This window comes from Agelaius phoeniceus, chromosome 4 (genome assembly GCF_051311805.1).
Source record: "Agelaius phoeniceus isolate bAgePho1 chromosome 4, bAgePho1.hap1, whole genome shotgun sequence".
Classification (NCBI taxonomy): Eukaryota; Metazoa; Chordata; class Aves; order Passeriformes; family Icteridae; genus Agelaius; species Agelaius phoeniceus.
Window position 1 is genome coordinate 24,916,794 of NC_135268.1, and position 16,920 is coordinate 24,933,713.

Below are 16,920 nucleotides of genomic sequence, written 5' to 3' on the forward strand. Positions count from 1 at the left end.
AACTCAGCTGATAATTAGCCCAAAAAGGCCAGCTACTTCTTTGTCCCCACAAGCCAGCATCCTTATCCCTCTAATTGCTTGATTGATTAGCACAATTACGTTGAGCTCACAGTAGTTGCTCCTGACCTACCTCTACTTGGAAGAAGCATCTTCATGCCTGACTTGGGAATGGGCTTGTGTGCTGGCAAGCCTGTCTGGCCCCTCCCTGGTGTATCTGTCAGCCTGGTAAAGGATGGGAGCTCTTCCTGCAGACCACACTCCGGTGGCTTCCTAAAGCAGGATGCTGGGCTGCTTTTTGTAGGTCCTGTGCCATAAAGAAATGTACGTCACTAAGGAACAGCTTGATAGTAAAATGGTCAGAAGGACAATGTATGATAATTGGTGTCTGGCTGCACTTGGCTAGGATTAGCCCCATCAGATGAAGCACAATTAATGCTAATTAGTTGCTGCTGCAGCCAGCTTACTCTGAGGGAGCAGGGATTACCACTGAGCTAACAGGACCATCTAAAACCAGTTGTGGCTTGCTCCTGGAAACAAATTTTACACCCAGTTCTTTATAGTCCAGTGCCTCTTTCTGTGATCTTTTTAAAATTAAGCAGACATATTGTGATTCCTTATTCTGATCTGCATAGCACAAGGCCAGATAATTTTGGCCATCAGTTTCTGCACCAACTTTATTAATTTATGATTGCTTTGGAAAGCCAGCCAGTACCACATTATTTCCTGTAAATGACTATTTTTTCATACAGATCAGTTACTGAGGTGTCAGATACTCTGCGCTATCACTCTCTGATATCTCTAATCTGTACTCAGACCACCTTGCTTTGGTGTGGAAAAATAGCTGAAGGTGTACTTTTTCCACAATTCCCACTTCCCTGGGTTCAATGCACCTGCAGCAATCAGAAGCCACAGAAACAATAGATATAATACTAATATCCAAATTCCATTATAACAGAAGGCTCCTCTCAGCTTTTCCCAAGTTAGCATTCAATGGAAGTTGAGAAACAATGTCGATAAAACCCACAGCTAATTCATCCTGTGGGCCACAGAGGAAGGTTCTGGGTACACTGGTATATCTCTGAGGGTTTTTTTGTGGTTTTTGTTTTTTTCTAGTTTCTCCTTCCTGGGATAACCTTTCACCCCAGGCTTTGTGCTCTTTGTGTGTTTATCAGCAAAGCACATCCAGATGCCCTTCAAGGGAGAAATGACTCATACCTGACTCACAATCGCTCAAGCAAAGCTGCAACCTTTAGTTCATTTCCTGGGAGAAGCATCTCTTAGATTCATCTTGGAAGATTAAGCATTTCTCACTGTCATTTTACAGATGGAGGCATTTGTGACTGGCTGGGGAAGGGTCAACTGATTCTCTGCAATGGATGGAAAACAAACTTCTTTGGGCAGTGGCAGCGATGCCCCAAGGACTGTGAAGATGCTCTTTAGCGAGTGCTGTCAGTCTCCTCCCGGTACCTCTCTCCTTGCAGAAGGACCTCCAGTTTCAATGCACACCTTCAAAAGGGATCACCCTTCCCACAACAAGTGTGTAGCTGTGCAGAGCTGGCAGCTGGCACGCTCCCTGCCCACACTGTCCCCTGCTGTCACTGTCTCTGTCACTGGCTGATTCACTGGCACTCAGGAAATGCAAACTGCCCCCTGCCCGCATCCCAGAGTGCAGCCCCGGCTCGGAAGCTGCCCACCTGGCAATAAATAACACACACACTGGGAGACCACTGCAAAAGCCACCTCGTTTCACAAAGTCAGTAAGCCCTCACTCCAAAAGGTTTCCCAGCTGTTTCTGCACAGCCAAGGCCCCTTAATATGACCTTTCATTCCCAGAGGACAGAAAGAAGCAGATCCAATAGATACATCAAACAAGGGCTGTGCTGGAAATCTATTTTTTTCCGTCCCCCTTTGAAGAAATCTTAGTTCCCCATTAGGCTAAGTCCTCATAGACAAGATTTACTTCACATAAATTTAGAATTCTAAAAGATATATATGTATCTTCCCCTACCCCATTTTTTTCTTTTTAGAAACAGAGGAAGACCTAACAATGTCACTTCTGTGTTGTCCTTTGGATGCACAAGTCTTAGGATCAGAAGAAAATCACCTGTTCCTCCCCGTGAGGACTTGATCACATGGATGTTTACATACAGACATCCCAATAAGCCCTGCCATAGTATATGGCACTGCTTTCCTCCTTTTGCTTCCTAATAGTATGGAAATGCTAATAATAATGTGTAGCCCTTGGTGTGCACATTCCTCTGCTTACCACTGGCTCCCTTCTTGGCTGAATAATCACAGATAATTCACTTGTCTGGATATGACTCACAGCTACTTTATTTCACACAAAGCAATTTCTAATTGCATGTTGTATGTCTGTGTTATGAAATCCAGCGCTAACTGTTATTACAAAATTAGTGCAGAAAACTGAAGAGGAAGGAAAACCACAGTGAGAAACCAAGTAACAACCCACAAAGGGGCAAACTAGAACCATGTCAGTTTTCCCCTCTCTAGTACAGGACATTTTCTCACACAGAGCCAAGAATTTCCTAGTCATTCATACAGTAACTTACAGGCAGTGAGACAACTGGGGTCCTTCTTTTACCCTCAGATGGGCTGAAAGCACTTTGGCAGCCAAATACAATAGAGATATGGTCTGGCTCTGCTTGTCCTCATATCTGTGCTCAACAAGCCGTACATCAAAACCAACACAGCCATGTGTGACAGCTGTGAGCTCCCAGACAGGCAGGTCCTGTCCTTTGCCTGGTGTCCCAGCTCTTATGGCACTTTCAGGAAAGTTTTATGCATCTCTGAAAGGACACGCAATCAGAGAGAACACATTTTGGCTGGAAAAAACACAGTTGATGCACAGCCCTGGCAATTTTTCACATTTCTGGGTAGGGCCAAGTCAAAAACATATGGATTTTCAATTTTGCTCAGCCCCTAGCTCCATCTGTTGAGAGACCTCCTTCAGAGCACTGCCACGGCGAAGCGCTTCAGACAAAGTTGGGCGAAGCCTGGTGGTAAAGAGACAAGGGATAATCCATCCCATGGGCTAAATTTTACCCCCACTTCTAATGCCATGTCTAGACTTTTCTATAAAACAGAGTCAGGGAGAAAGATGACCTCCAGAGTCCCCATCATGCAAACAACCTCACATTCTTACACTACAGGTGTGATTCTGGCCCGTACCAGTTGTGGTGCTCCCAATGATGTGGCTCAAAGGACAGCACCCACCAGTCACCACTCCCAACACCCATATGGGCAAGGTCACTTCAGGCTCTGGCACCTGTGTGCTCCTCTGACACCGTCCCAACAGGCTGTACTTCCTCACAGTTCTACAAACCACATGCTCTCAATTTTGTGCTATGAAAACATGTATTTTGAACCTTGAAACATCCATATTATTACTTTGAATACTTTGAACTAGAAAAACATTCTTATGAAATGAATACAGACATGTCTTGCTACCCACTGAGGATTACTTTCTTTTCTAAATATCTACAGTGAGATGTGGGCAGAATGGTGAGCTCAGGGCAAATCACCAACCAACCATCTGCATCCATGGGGACTAGGAAGGATCCAAACTCTGTGAAGGAGAGAGCTGCTAGGTGTGATAACAAAGTGCCCACAGGCAATCAAAGACCACGAAAAAGAAGCAATGCCAAACAAGACTCACCAAGCATGCTGGGGAAGCAGATTCTTAACAGTAAGGGGTGCTTAAACACCTGGAAAGACTACCACAGCACAAGTGTTTGCCATCACAAGTAACATCTCTACAAAGATGAGACATCTTCTGACAAGGAAATGACAGCTCCACCAGAAGCTTTCAGGCACAAAGCAGAAGCCATTGGAAGGGAGTCCCTGATCTGGACTATGCAGGTGGCCAGTCTTGAAGAGCTAATGGTGCTTTCTGGCTTCAGAGCCAGAGGAAATATTGTGATTTAATCAAGCACAGAAAACCCACATGGGCAAAATCTCAGCTCTGGAAGACTGCCAAGGCTCTGCAGTTGGACTGCAAATGAAGTGCCCACTCCTTCCCTTGCAGCAGTGAAAATGAGAGGAGCTGGTCCTAGGACCCCAGAATAGCACAGGTGCTCAGGATAATCAGGATTTGACCTAAAAGCAACGAATGAAAAAAACAGGATGTCTGTGAGGCAGATTTTATGTACACAAGAAAAGCAAAACATGGGCACAGGGCTGAGTGCTCATTCATGCCCACAAGGTGACAGGCGTGGTGGAAAACAGGCATTATCCTTCCTCAAGTACCTCTCTGCCTAGCCCCGTGATTCCCTCTGGTTTCATTCATGTAAAACACAAGGCTATGAATGAGAAACCCTGTGAAGCGGAGAGGAGGAGGGGGGAAGGAGGAGAAAGGATTTCATGCTACCAAGGCAACCGTCACCATGGCAACCATTTAATTAATGAGCCGGTGATGAACCCCAGCAATATGGCTCTAGTGCAGTCATGCTGTAGTAATTACCAGAGTTTCATTCATGCCGTCCTGGCAGGGGCTGCCCAGAGAAGGCCAGGAGCTCTGACAGGCAGACGGGAGCAGGCAGCCTGCCGGATCCATGGAAGGCGAGCGCGTGCCTGGGAGCGTGCCCCAGCGCTGCTCTGAGCCAGCTCCCCGGGCCCTGGAGCACGGAGAGCACATGGCATCCAATCCATCCTACAGCCCCGGTGCCAAAGGGCAGCCCGGCTGGCCCCGAGCCACCGACACGGGCAGCATCACAAGCAGTCTGCAGAGTAAGCAGCCGGCGCGGCTGCTCCCCCTGCTATGCCTTCAGCCTCCAGAAGATGATACTGGAAATAAACATGTAAGCTGGTGATTTGCCTTCTCTGGCTGGAGGATTTATCTTTTCACCCAGCAGAGAGCAGCGTAACAGCTGCATGGGTATCCCAAGTGAAAAACAGCTCCTGATAAACATCATGGGGTTTTGACAGGCATATATGTATCAGAGACTCTGAGGAGACCAGGAATATTTCATACAGAGGGAGGATAAATAAAACCTACCTATCTACCACAGGTCAGATATTTATAGCAAAAGATGCTACTAAAGGTGAGCATGAGGACAGTTAATTCACTTGTTCTCATGAGACAAGAAGATGCTCCATGTTGCTGCAAGTCCTGAAACATATCTCACCACTACCCTGTGGTGTTATCTGCTCCACTAAGATCCTCAAGCTTTGTGAGAAATGGATATGATTGACATGGATCATCAGGAGAGAACATCTTACAGTCATATTTGATTGAAAGATGAGGAAGTGTACAAACTCGTGCTGCAGGGCATACCCTATTTTAGCACTTACTATCAACAAGCCCCCTTTGTCCACTCTAGAAAACACAAATTATTCTGTCAAATATTTTCATGGCAACTGAGGGAAATCACAAGGGTATTCACCTCATTCACCTAAACCTCAGCCCTCAGGATTAACTTTGCACCCTGGAACTGTCAACACAATAAGAATACCTATACACAGTAAAGAAATACACAATTTATGAGTACACAGCAATCATCTGTTGGCTGACACAGAATGGTTGGGACAGTGTGCTCTCTGTTGAAGGGGACCCAGAGCTGACTGCCTGGGCAGTCAACTCAGTCAGAAGAAAAAGTGTTAGTTTCTGCCACCCATTCGAGTGGGATCTGTATTCATCTTGTTAAGCTGCATCTTCCAACTCTCTCCTGCTTTTTCTCATGGTTTTCCCAACTTTTTCCACCAGTATTTGCCCACTTGAACCAGGAAAAGCCAACATAGCTTTCTGCCAAAAAGGCAAAACTCAGCTTTTCCCTGTGTGTTGTCAGCCATGAAAATCAGTACTAGTGAGTTCCCAGTTTGCATTATTATAGAGAATATGCATTTAAAAAGCCACCTGGAAACACCAGTGCTCACAAGGTAGTCCATGCTGTCTTTCCATCATAAGAACCTGAACTTGCATTGCTGTAGCATCTGTAACTCATGTCTCCCCTCTGAGTTAGGGACTAGATATGAGAAGGGAGTTACCTCACCCGACTTTAGCAGCCCATGTCAGAACCAGACAAAGTGCTCACCCCCCCCCCCCCAGTCTTTAGGAGGAATTCAGAGTAATCATAACAACAACAGAGGGTTACACTGAGCAATGGATGTAGGCAGGCACTGCAATGCTTAGGTGGAAATGAAGTGCTACATCCACACTCAGAACCCAAGATCTCTGGCCAGCATCCTTCTCAACCCACTGACATTTAGCTTACCTGCCAGCACTCCAGCCTCGCTGGGCCACTACTGCCAAATCTGAGCATGGTCTGTTCAAGACCAGATCTACACCTGAAAACAAGGTGTTCTTCTAGATGATGTCCTGAAAGGTGTGGGCAGAGAAGAGCATTAAAAGTATCTCTACCATGGTGCCTCTCTCTTTTTAATACTGCACACTGCTGGTGCTTATACAAGATTCTGGTTGCAACATTGCTCAAATCCCACAAAACGCAAATTCAGTTTCCTTTTATCTTCATTTTGGGGCTCTAAATAAAAAAAAAATAAATCTTTGTCCCTCTGATCCTAATCTGGAACTACTGCCTCAGTCTTTATTTCTCTGGTGAAAAAAATAAAATCAGAAAAAACCTTTCATCTAGCTTTGAGGATCATTCTTTACAACATTTGAAAATGAGGCAAGACAACAGCCTCAAAAAATTTCTCTTGAAGAAAGTAATTCTTTTCTTTTTAAAGAAAACTCTCTCATCCATGCCAATACTAAAACATCCATGGTAAAACACTGCTTTGAAGCAAAAGCCACCAAGACCCCTCAAAACCCAGCACATACAGGGTCTGCAGTGGAGGTCTGCCATTTCTTCCCTAAAAGCCTTTCTATTTATACTCATCTTGGCAGGCTTGAAAGTACCTGCCAGATGGACAGAGATAACTGACATCCAGAAAAGACACTCCACCAGCTGCTGTTAGCAGGGGTTGGGAAGTGTGGGGGCTGGTTAATAAGAAACCACTCACTTCCTCACGGCTGCTAGCTGCCCGCTGCCTTCCCGGGGCTTAATGGAATTTGGAGAGAGTATTTCAAGCCAGACCATCTGTCAGCACACACAGAGATCAGCTCAGGCCCAGCACCTTGCCTGCACGTCACACACAAGCTTTGTTTCCTCGCAGGAATCTTTGCTGGTGCTCTCTCCCTCATCCCTCTGGCAGCAATTCCCACAGGGCAGGGCTTGACCATGGGTGGTGCTTGCTGCTGAGAGCTGCTGAGCTGAGACCGTGCCAGCAGGAAGAGGGCTCCTGGTGGGGCTGCAAGCAAGGGGCAGCTGTGCCCAGAGGAGAGGTAAGAGGAGGGAACCAGATTTCACACCATGCAGAAGCTGTGAGCCCTCAGAGCACAGGCAGTCCTGGGTGGAGAAGCCCTGGGGATGACGGCTGGATACAAAGCTGAAGGAGCTGGCAGAGCACAAACCAGAGCAAACTGTGCCCTGGCCTACACTAGATGAGTGGCCAGCAGAGAAAGAGGAGTTGTTAAAAAATCATATCAGTTCTTACCATTGCAAGAATCACAAAATTTAAAATGCACCCATATTTGGGAATTCTCTACAATGTTACCGATTTTATGATTTTGACACTGAGTTTTGCTAAGCATTTCCCATCAGGCAACACAGTGAACAAGTGTTCATTAACATCCTGAAAAAAGATTTCTGTCCAGTTTTCCCTTTGCAATTTTAAAACCAAACTCACCTTTTTTCAACTAAGCAAGGAGCAAGCCTGACATAATCGCAGGGATCCAGGAACTGAGGCTTCAAGACCAACTGAACCTTGTGGGAGCCTCCTGAAAAACTCACAGGCATTTCCTAACTAAGGTGAGTTTGACAAACAGACTGATTTGCAGCTATTTTTACTCTCCATAACCCAGACATGGGAGCAAGTCTTCTCTTCTGACGCAGTGACATGGCACTTACCTGTAGTTCCGTCACTGCACTCATTTCTGTCTTGGTAATACATTTGCCTCCAGAGGAAGAATAAATGGGAACAAACAATTGAGCATTTCTTCTTCTGGGCCTCGTTATTTCAGAGACCTGCCTCATATTAATAAGATACATAAGTGACAAACATTAAAGCTTTTCTGTATCTCTGATCTCATTTAAAACTAGAGCAATCTTCAGTAACTGTTGAAATCAAAGGAGCTGGTGTTGGGTCAGAATGCACCCAATGCAATACCAGTTACAGAGTTCACTGCTCCTTGACAGTTCCAATTTCACCCAGGAGTGTAATTTTTATTAAAGCATCAGATCGCAGAGCTTTTATCTGCCTGCTTGTTTTCCTTTTTTTTCTTTTCATTTCAGTCCCATTTCGTTAGAAAGAAGTTTGAGACACTCCAAGGCTAAGAGACAATTAACAACAAATTATTTTAGATAATTTCACATTTTCCCAGATCATTCCACCTCTCTGAAGGTGTGTTTGAGTTAGGAATTTAGCCAGACTAAACCTCTCAGTTGCTGCAAGTCAATAAATCAGCACTGCTGACCTCTTGAGAGTAATATTGTTAAAGGCAGGGGCATCAATATCAGATACCTTGGACAGCCCTGCAATTTAACAAAGCTGATGATCACGTTTCAAAATTCTTTTTTTCAGTACACTGAGTCCAAAAAAACCCCAAAGCCACTCTTTGTCTCTCACCAAATCCTGCCTTGAAAATCAATTGATTTTCAATTCATTTTATCTGAGAAAGATCAGGGTTCCATTAAAAATCCCACACTGGCACTAATTTGAAGCTTTAGTTTTGGTAACCTTACTATACTGACAAAAGGGGACATGTGGGGTTAAAACTCATTATTTCCTTGTGGTTTGTTTCACTGACATGTTTGTGTCTTTCCTGCTGCAGCAGCATGACCTTCAAACCACCTTGCTGCACCCATGTGCTGTCAGAAACCCATTGCCCACATTCACCCCTTTCATGCCCAGGAAGACTCTCTGGAGGGTAAAAGTAAAGGGCTCCTCACCCACAAGATGGCAAGGGATGTCTGGGATGGCAAGAGCTGCCCTGGACCATATGTAGCTGCCTGTCTGTTAAGGGAATTGGAGTGATATGTGGGTGAGGACCACCAAGTGAACGATATTCTTAGGGTAGAAGCCAAAAGAATGAAATGTGAGAAAGCAAATCCAGCCTCCCAGTGAGGGGTCACATTTTTAGGTGGATCAGCTGCAAACAGGTCCTGCTGCTGAACAGAGCTGGCTGAGAAAATACCCTGGGTTTCCAGTTCCCTCTGACAACATTGGCTACTGTTCAAACTTGGTTTGTTTTTACGTCCTGCCTGTGCTTCTCAGCTGTCAGCACCACACACACTCCTGTACTCTCAGTCCTGTTGCCAACACACAGGTCAATGAGAATCTTCTGCTGCAGTGTCAAGCTGGGAAAGATGAAGCCAGAGCTGTGAGTAGTCACTAGGAGTAGTGTATAACTATTAAAAGTTGATGGTTCATATAATTTTCACTCATTTTTGTGTGAAATTTGCCATAAGGACATAATCTCAAGTGTTCTGGAAAAATAATCTACTACACTGCAATTCTTGAAGACCTCTTAATGAAGAGAAATTGGCCAGTTCATCAGGGCTTTATTACTGTTAACATATTATCTTTCCCATATAATGTTTAATAATGCAATAAGAGAAGAAAGACTGGCACAAGCAGCAGAAAATCCTGAAATGTCAAAAGGGAAGTAAGCCCCACCAGTCATCCCAGACTTGTCCTGGACTGGGATGGCTGATAGAAGGTAATGCCATGAGACAGTCAAATACCTTAAGATAAATTTAACTTATTTTTACAACAGTTAAAATCTCACAAGCAATGCTCCTTTCTTTGAGAGTTGATGTTTCAAAACAGTCCAGTGGAAACACAGTGAAGATACTGAGAGATTATATATCAGCCTGGGAAAATATTTTCATTTCACTTTAGGGTGTTTTCCACTCCTTCAAATTCTGGAATTCAAAGTAGAAGGATATTCAACATAGAAATGTTTGTTTGGGTTTTTTTTAGCAGTTGTTAATTTATTTAGGGTGGAATGGGTTGCATTAGTCTGCTTTTTTTTTTTTGCTGTCAGTTTGGTGATTTTGGAACATGCTGTTGAATCTTTAAAAGAATATAAATGTATATGTTTTCAATACACTGAATTTCATCATAGAATACGCAAGAGTTTTTAAAATCTTGCTTCTAACTGTGAAGAAAGCAACATTTCCAAAATTTTCAGAATAAAATTTATGTTTCAAAATGATTTCTTGGTTTCTGTGACAACACTTGAAGCCATTAAGGAATCCCTCAATATACCTGCACCTCTCCTTTGCAAAAAAGGACTCTGGCAGGTCCAATTTCTTATTCTTGAGTGTGTGCCTCTCCCACTTTGTCAGTATACATAAGTGATCAAAAGAGATCACTGCTTAAAACTGCTGCTCAAACTGATTTTGCCATTGCCTTTGTAGGAAGGTGTGAACAGGCCCTTTTGTATTTGCATAGACTTGGAAGAGGGAAATAAGGACCAAAATAAAACCACATGAACACAGAGATATTCAAGGAGTATTGAATGGAACTGCCATGGATGGAACTGCTTGGAACAGTCATGTTGGTTCCTCCCTTTTGGGAGGTTTTTGGGCAGAACCAGTCTGCACTGAGCAACACCCCCAGGTGAGGGGCTAGGGGGCTAAGAGCAGATCTGGTGCCCAGATCCTACAGGCTTCTGCCCACAATGGATCAAGCTCTCAAGTTCTCACTGGCAAAGTCAATGCATTAATCCAGGAGAGCCAGTGAAATGTATGCTTTGATTCAAATAGAGATGATTCTCCTTTACCTACCCCTGAACAGGATTTACTCAAAAAGTAATTCTTTCTTATGCCAAACTCATAATTCAGTTAAATTACTTGCTGTATTAAATTGCTGAATACAGTGATTTATAGATTCAGTCTTAATTGTGACCTTATTTTCATCCTTGTCTTGTTCTTCTTTAATTAGTTTCATGAAACTGCAGTAAATTAGCCTAATAATGTGCTTCATAAGCATATACTTGCTCACTTTTTTCCTTTTAGCAAAATCCATAAAGAGCACCTGGGGCAGGTCTACGTCTTCAAGTCATGTGAACATCCATTTCTGCCTAATCTCTAAAGCCCAAACTCACAAAGCAATTGTAGGACCCTAAACCCCATGTTAATAAAAGTCACTCTCACTCATTTATTTCATTATTTATCTGAATGAATCGAAGTCTATTGCAGCCTTCCCCCACTGTAGGGCCAGTGAGCCCAGCATGAAAAAATTAGTGCTGCCTCATTCCACCCAGGACCCCTGCTTGTGTGCTAGTTGTGTTGGCATTGGCTGCTTCCCAGGCATCACACACAAAGTAATGCCAAGGGCCATTGCATGATCTCCACAGTCACAGGCTGCTCTAGGAAAGGTATGAATTCTGTGGGGAAACAGTCCCAGCACTCATGCCAGAGCTAAATCTGAATTTTATAGATGGGCCCATTATCAGAAAAAACCAAAATACTCAGTCTGCAAGGTCTCTAATTCCCATTGTGTAAGAGCCACCCCTTTTTGTCTATGCTGGGCTTTCTGCACTAAATCAGAGTGAATTCTGCTAAGCAGCATCCATGACCAGCTTGGCTTCTTTCCACTTCAACACTCATCACCCAAAGGTTCCAGTACCTCTTTCCAGATATCTGAAAAGAATTTCTTTGGTTTCAGTACCTCTTTCCAGATATCTTACTGCATTGCACAAGTACTACACACCATGTCCCTGAATTCCAAAGACTGGGGACCTTCAAAAGGAGCCTGGAACACCAAAACCCTGAAAACATCCTGTGCCCCCTTCCACTTCCACCTGAAAAACACACCTCCTATTCTGCAGGAAGGGGAGAGTGCAAACATGCCTGTGCAGACAGGCAACACAGCTCCAAGTGCATCAGAAAGGGATGTTCAGTGAAGAGTGGTGTTCATAACCATCCTTTATTCTTTGACCGTGTCAGCCTCTGAGATAGGTTATTTTCTCTGTCCAGAACAACCAACCTAAATACATTTACCAAAAAAATATGAGGGGAGAACAAGGTTCTTAAGGCGTTTCTTTAATGAAAGAGAAATCTAGCAAGCACTGTCAGAAGAGTTAAACCATGTAGTTCTAGTTGTATTTTAAGAAAGGAGGGTGTTTGTTAGCTTTTGTTCCAGATTTTTGTTGTTGTCTGGTGCCCAAAGGAACCTTATGTCAGACACTCATGCCAGAGATAAAAATAGAGGGCCAATATTCCCTGCTTTTGCCATTAGTTTAACTCCACTAGCATGTGCTCTCTAGTTAAATCCCTCTAAGATCTATCTCTTTCCCCGTCCAAAATGAGTCTTTAGTCTCACTCTGACTGCCAAACCCAAGAACAATTATTAGCAGAGTGATCCCCAAATGAGCACTGAACAGGAAACAGGGCTCATTAACTAAGCCAGAAAACTCTCCAAACCTCATCTGAAAGGGTTTTTGCTCACTTAGGGCTCTGCCTGGCACCACTGGGACCACCCCTAACACAGTCAGATCAGATCCTCCCTGGTGCAGGGAGGATCTCTTTAGCAGAAGGGAGCCAGACAAGAGGAAGCAGATCCCCAATATAGGTGCAAAATGAAAGACCCATTTTTAATAGTCTGGAATTCCCAGGTGGATCTGAACATCCTGGGAACCATCACTTGGAGTTTTTTAATCCAGATTGAGCAGCACACACCCTTAAGGAAATGCCACATAGGGAAGTCTCCTGATCCAGACCACCGCAGTCCTCTCACACCCTCCAATCTCTTTCTGTACAGCCCTCACAAAGCACTGTGACCAGTGCTTCTTCTTTCAAAAACTGTATTTCTCACCTACATCATATTACCTTGTGATGAGAGAACTCCTGAGGTCCCTGGGCAGTGACCACAACCAGCCCTGGGAACTGGACACAAAGGCTCAGCCAATCAGGAGTTTTGCCTTGCAGGCAAAATTATGCAATGACAATTTAGCCATTTATTGCCATAAGCAAATGGTCATCTCTAGCAACAGAATGATCATGCCAAATAGCATTTCCAATTTGTGAGCCTTCCCCACAAATGAATCAATTATCGCTTTTAGCTGGGATCATTACACAGCCTTGTTCCCTTCTGCATTGTTTGTTCAGTAATATTGCTGTGTCTTCATTAACTAGAAGTGATTAGAAAAGAAACAACCATAATTCATATTCCAAAAGTCATCCTCCCATGTACCCATTCACTCACCATTCCTAATTAAGTTCATGAAAGATTAATTCCTTAATGGTTATGATTTGTAATGTTAATTAATTAGCTGCTTTTCCATTAAACATCCAAAGGTTTCCAGCATTACATAGATTCCTTAATTAGCCCATGGCGAGTGTAAAAAGAAATAAATAATTCAGTAACTTCTCTTTGTCCCTTAGGCAATTTATCAGCTGCTTGGTCTTCCAGTCCATCTCCTTTCCCACTCCATGCAGAATCCCCTTCTTTCACTGCTGCAAATGCAAATGTACCTGCCTGGCTCATTCATCTTTCTCAGAGGATAGCACAACCAAGGAACAGGCACAGCTGACTGACCTCACTCTTACCCTGGGGAGAAAGTACTTTGATATGAACTTTGCCTCTCTTCAAGTTCCCTAAGCTGTGCAGACCTGAAACTGAAAAGCTGCCCAGGATGTGGCTTGGGATGAGCATCCCCAGGATTGCTGAGCTCTGCCTGATGCCAGAAGTGGGACGGGTATTTACGTTGCAATTCCAGTTAGCCTGGCAGGAGCTCCCTGCAAATTCAGCTTTGTCACAGTTTCCAAGGCAACTTCTTTGGCTCCTGGCTGTGATAGGTTTTGAGGGATGCCCACAGGGGGTTTGCAAGCTCAGCCTGTCCTCTCTGCCCTGATGGCAGTGACTGGAATCTCCCACAAAGATTACTCTGAGAGGCCTTTCTTCCCCAGACTCTTCTGGAAGTACAGTGGAATGTAGGACTTCTCTCCAGCCCTTCTTACCTTGCTCCACGTGGCTTTGCAGCCTCTGGTCACCACCTCTGACTCAGAACTGGGAGCAACCAAAAAAGTCAGAGTTGTGTTTTTAGGCTATATCCATGGCTCCTTTCCAAAGCCACTTTTAAAGGTACCTGTAAACCATGTTCTGCTAACACCACCATTCCCAAAACTTCTCTAGCACAGGGCTCTGGGAGAATGTCCATAACCCTGATCACACCAATATGGGAAGCCTGACCCAAAGAAAAATGGCTCTTTAAGAGGTCAGAGTATTATAGCTGAGGAATGGTGTAAGCTAGCCTTGACTTCAGCTCTGCACTTCTCCATACACCTACCCACAGAAGGAGGGCTTCCCACATGCTGGATGCACCCAGGTAGGCTGCTCCACATGCCAGGTCACTCCCTGCCTCTCCTGCAGGTGCTGTAACCACAGTCCTCAGGGACAACCTCAGCATTAATCACCAGTTTGCTTCCAGAGTCTGGTAGATAAACCTGGTAATGTGCAAGGAATGAGTGGGAATCACAGTTAAAACAGGAAGCATCCCATCCTGGACCAACACCACAGGGTGAGGAGCTTGCACAGTTGCCACTCACCAGCAGGAAAAGCTCCTGCTAAAGTAATAGCAAATACATGAGTAGGAGGCCACAGCTTCTTTGTCCTTTGCAATTGAAAACTCTGCCATTAGCAATAGTAGTCCATTCCCAAGTTCCCCAGTGGTGTTATCCTGTCATTAGTTACTGCACTACACTTGGTTCCTACAACAAACTCATCCCATAGCACCAAGCCCTCCACTTGAAGCCCAAAGCAAAATTAGATCTGCTGCAAAGGGTCTTCTCTGTGTGGTAAACCAAAAAGGAAACTCACCAGTAGATTTTTCTACTATGGTCATTGTCATAGGGTCAGTTCCTGCAAGCAAAAGGGTGTCTAAATGTAGGAAAATTGGGATTTTCAGGATCCCACAGTAATGGCAATGTTCCCAGAGAGTACCAGCCCTCAGTGTAGCACATACATCAGAATCCCAGCAAAAGTGGAGGGAGCAGAGCTGCCTCATTCCATGACCTGACCAGCATATATTGCAGAGGGAAAACAGAACAGTAGCCTTGTATTCCTCAGAATGCAGCCTAGGAAAATTTTTTTCCTAACTAATTACTATCCCATACATTCACCTCTGATCAGAAATGGCAGTGAAAGCCAAAAGTAACAGTAAAAACCAATGTTGCCACTCGCACCCCTCCTTTCTGCTGGAGCTCAGTGAGGTGTAAACCATTTTTCAGCAAACTGCCATCTCCATGCAGGTGCTTTTATTACAGCAGTAGTGCTGTTTAAATATGAAGGGTTTGGATAATTTCCAGTACAGCCAGCTTACACTGAAGCAAATGTCCTTTAGGACTGCCACATCAGTCTGATGAGATTTGTGGTGGCTGGAGAAGCTCTGACAGGTAGGAAGTTCTCCCGAAACATTATATTCATCTGCCAGGAAGCCTCCACATCATCTGGTGACAGGCACACCAGAGGATTTGAGACAGAGACCACAGCTGAGCCATGTCCCCAGATTACCTCAGCTGACCTTTCAGTTTAGATGTTTCCTGCCACTCCAAGTAAACCTTGCCCCTGTGTTTGGCTCCCAGCAGGAAAAGCTGAACAACTCCTGAAGCATCTCTCTTCTCTGCTTCCTACTGTCATTATTACTTGGTGACTCACTCCTGAGTATGCCCACAACCTGCTCAGCCATTGCTGCTGGAAAGCCCTGCCAAACACAGCCCTGCAGCTCAATCAAGATAAATAACATCTGTCCCCTTCCTCCCCTCGAGAACCAGCAAAGGCACACTTGTGAGCAGAAGAGATCCCAGCCCTCCCAGATGGGGCTCAGAGTGAGACACAGTACAGACAGAAAAATCCTATGTGAATTAGCAAGGGAAAGAGGGTCAGCTAGGAATGACCCTTTCTACCTGCCACCATTCCTTGGTCACAGCTCCTGGAAACCTCTGGAACTGCCAGGCAAGGATCTGAATGGCTGTGTGAGATCTCACATGCCCCAGACATCCCCATGCCCTCATTCCTGCACAGCCCTGTCACTCCTGCAGCGCTGACAATGGATGTGGAAGCACCGAGCCCGATGGAACGGGCAGTTTCACACTGAGTTATAGATGTCTCCAGCCCAGCAAGGAACAGAAGCAGTTCTGCACTGCTGATGCTGTGACAATGAGACCACTACATTACAGTACCATATTATCCAGCTGACAGCCTAAATGGACCATTGAGCTCTTCACCCTAAAAAAATGCTGCAAACAAAACCAGTCATGCAAGCAGGCAAGACAGAGCACTTACCGTGTGCAAGGCTGCCACCACATGGCACAAGGACAAGCCTGTAGATTCCTTGAGCCCGGGCAGGAGAGGGGAAAACTATCCTCACACTTCAGCCAGCCCTTGCCTCACTGACCAGCTACAGCCAAATCGTGAGGTTTCAGCTGGATCAATTACTTTGGTCGGGTTTCTCTCGCCCCCTTCCATCCACTCTAAGTCACTAAAATCTCTTGTGAAGAAACCACTTGAATCTTGTAAAATAGAGATTCCTAAGACACAGATGAGATCTGGCCATTCTCACTACAGAAAATTTGAATTGAGAAAAATCAGTTTAACAGTGCCCTACAGACCAGAAAAATCTGGGCTCAGCAGAGTCTGAGAGCACTGACAGACAAAAATCTACCAAGATTTTGCAGTTGCATTGCTTGTGGCATGGAACTACTGCAAAAGCATGACACTTCCAATAATGGCTGGGCAGCCTTGGCCTCTTGTGTTGAACTACAGAGCAGCTCAGGTAACTGTGGTTCTGCTCTGCAGTAACAGAGCCAAAACATAAGTGTAGAAGCAAGAGGAGCAAGAGAAATCACAGCTTTGTGTTGGAGGAGTACAGGCCAAGTCAGGCCTAGAAGGATGGCA

The 16,920-nt window shown here is 44.8% G+C and overlaps 1 long non-coding RNA gene across 3 annotated transcripts in view; it reads right to left on the minus strand.

Annotated features, from left to right (window-relative positions):
• LOC143693946 (uncharacterized) overlaps positions 1-16,920 on the minus strand; it is a 45,692-nt gene that overhangs the window by 21,039 nt on the left and 7,733 nt on the right. The gene's annotated exons all lie outside the window — the stretch shown is intronic.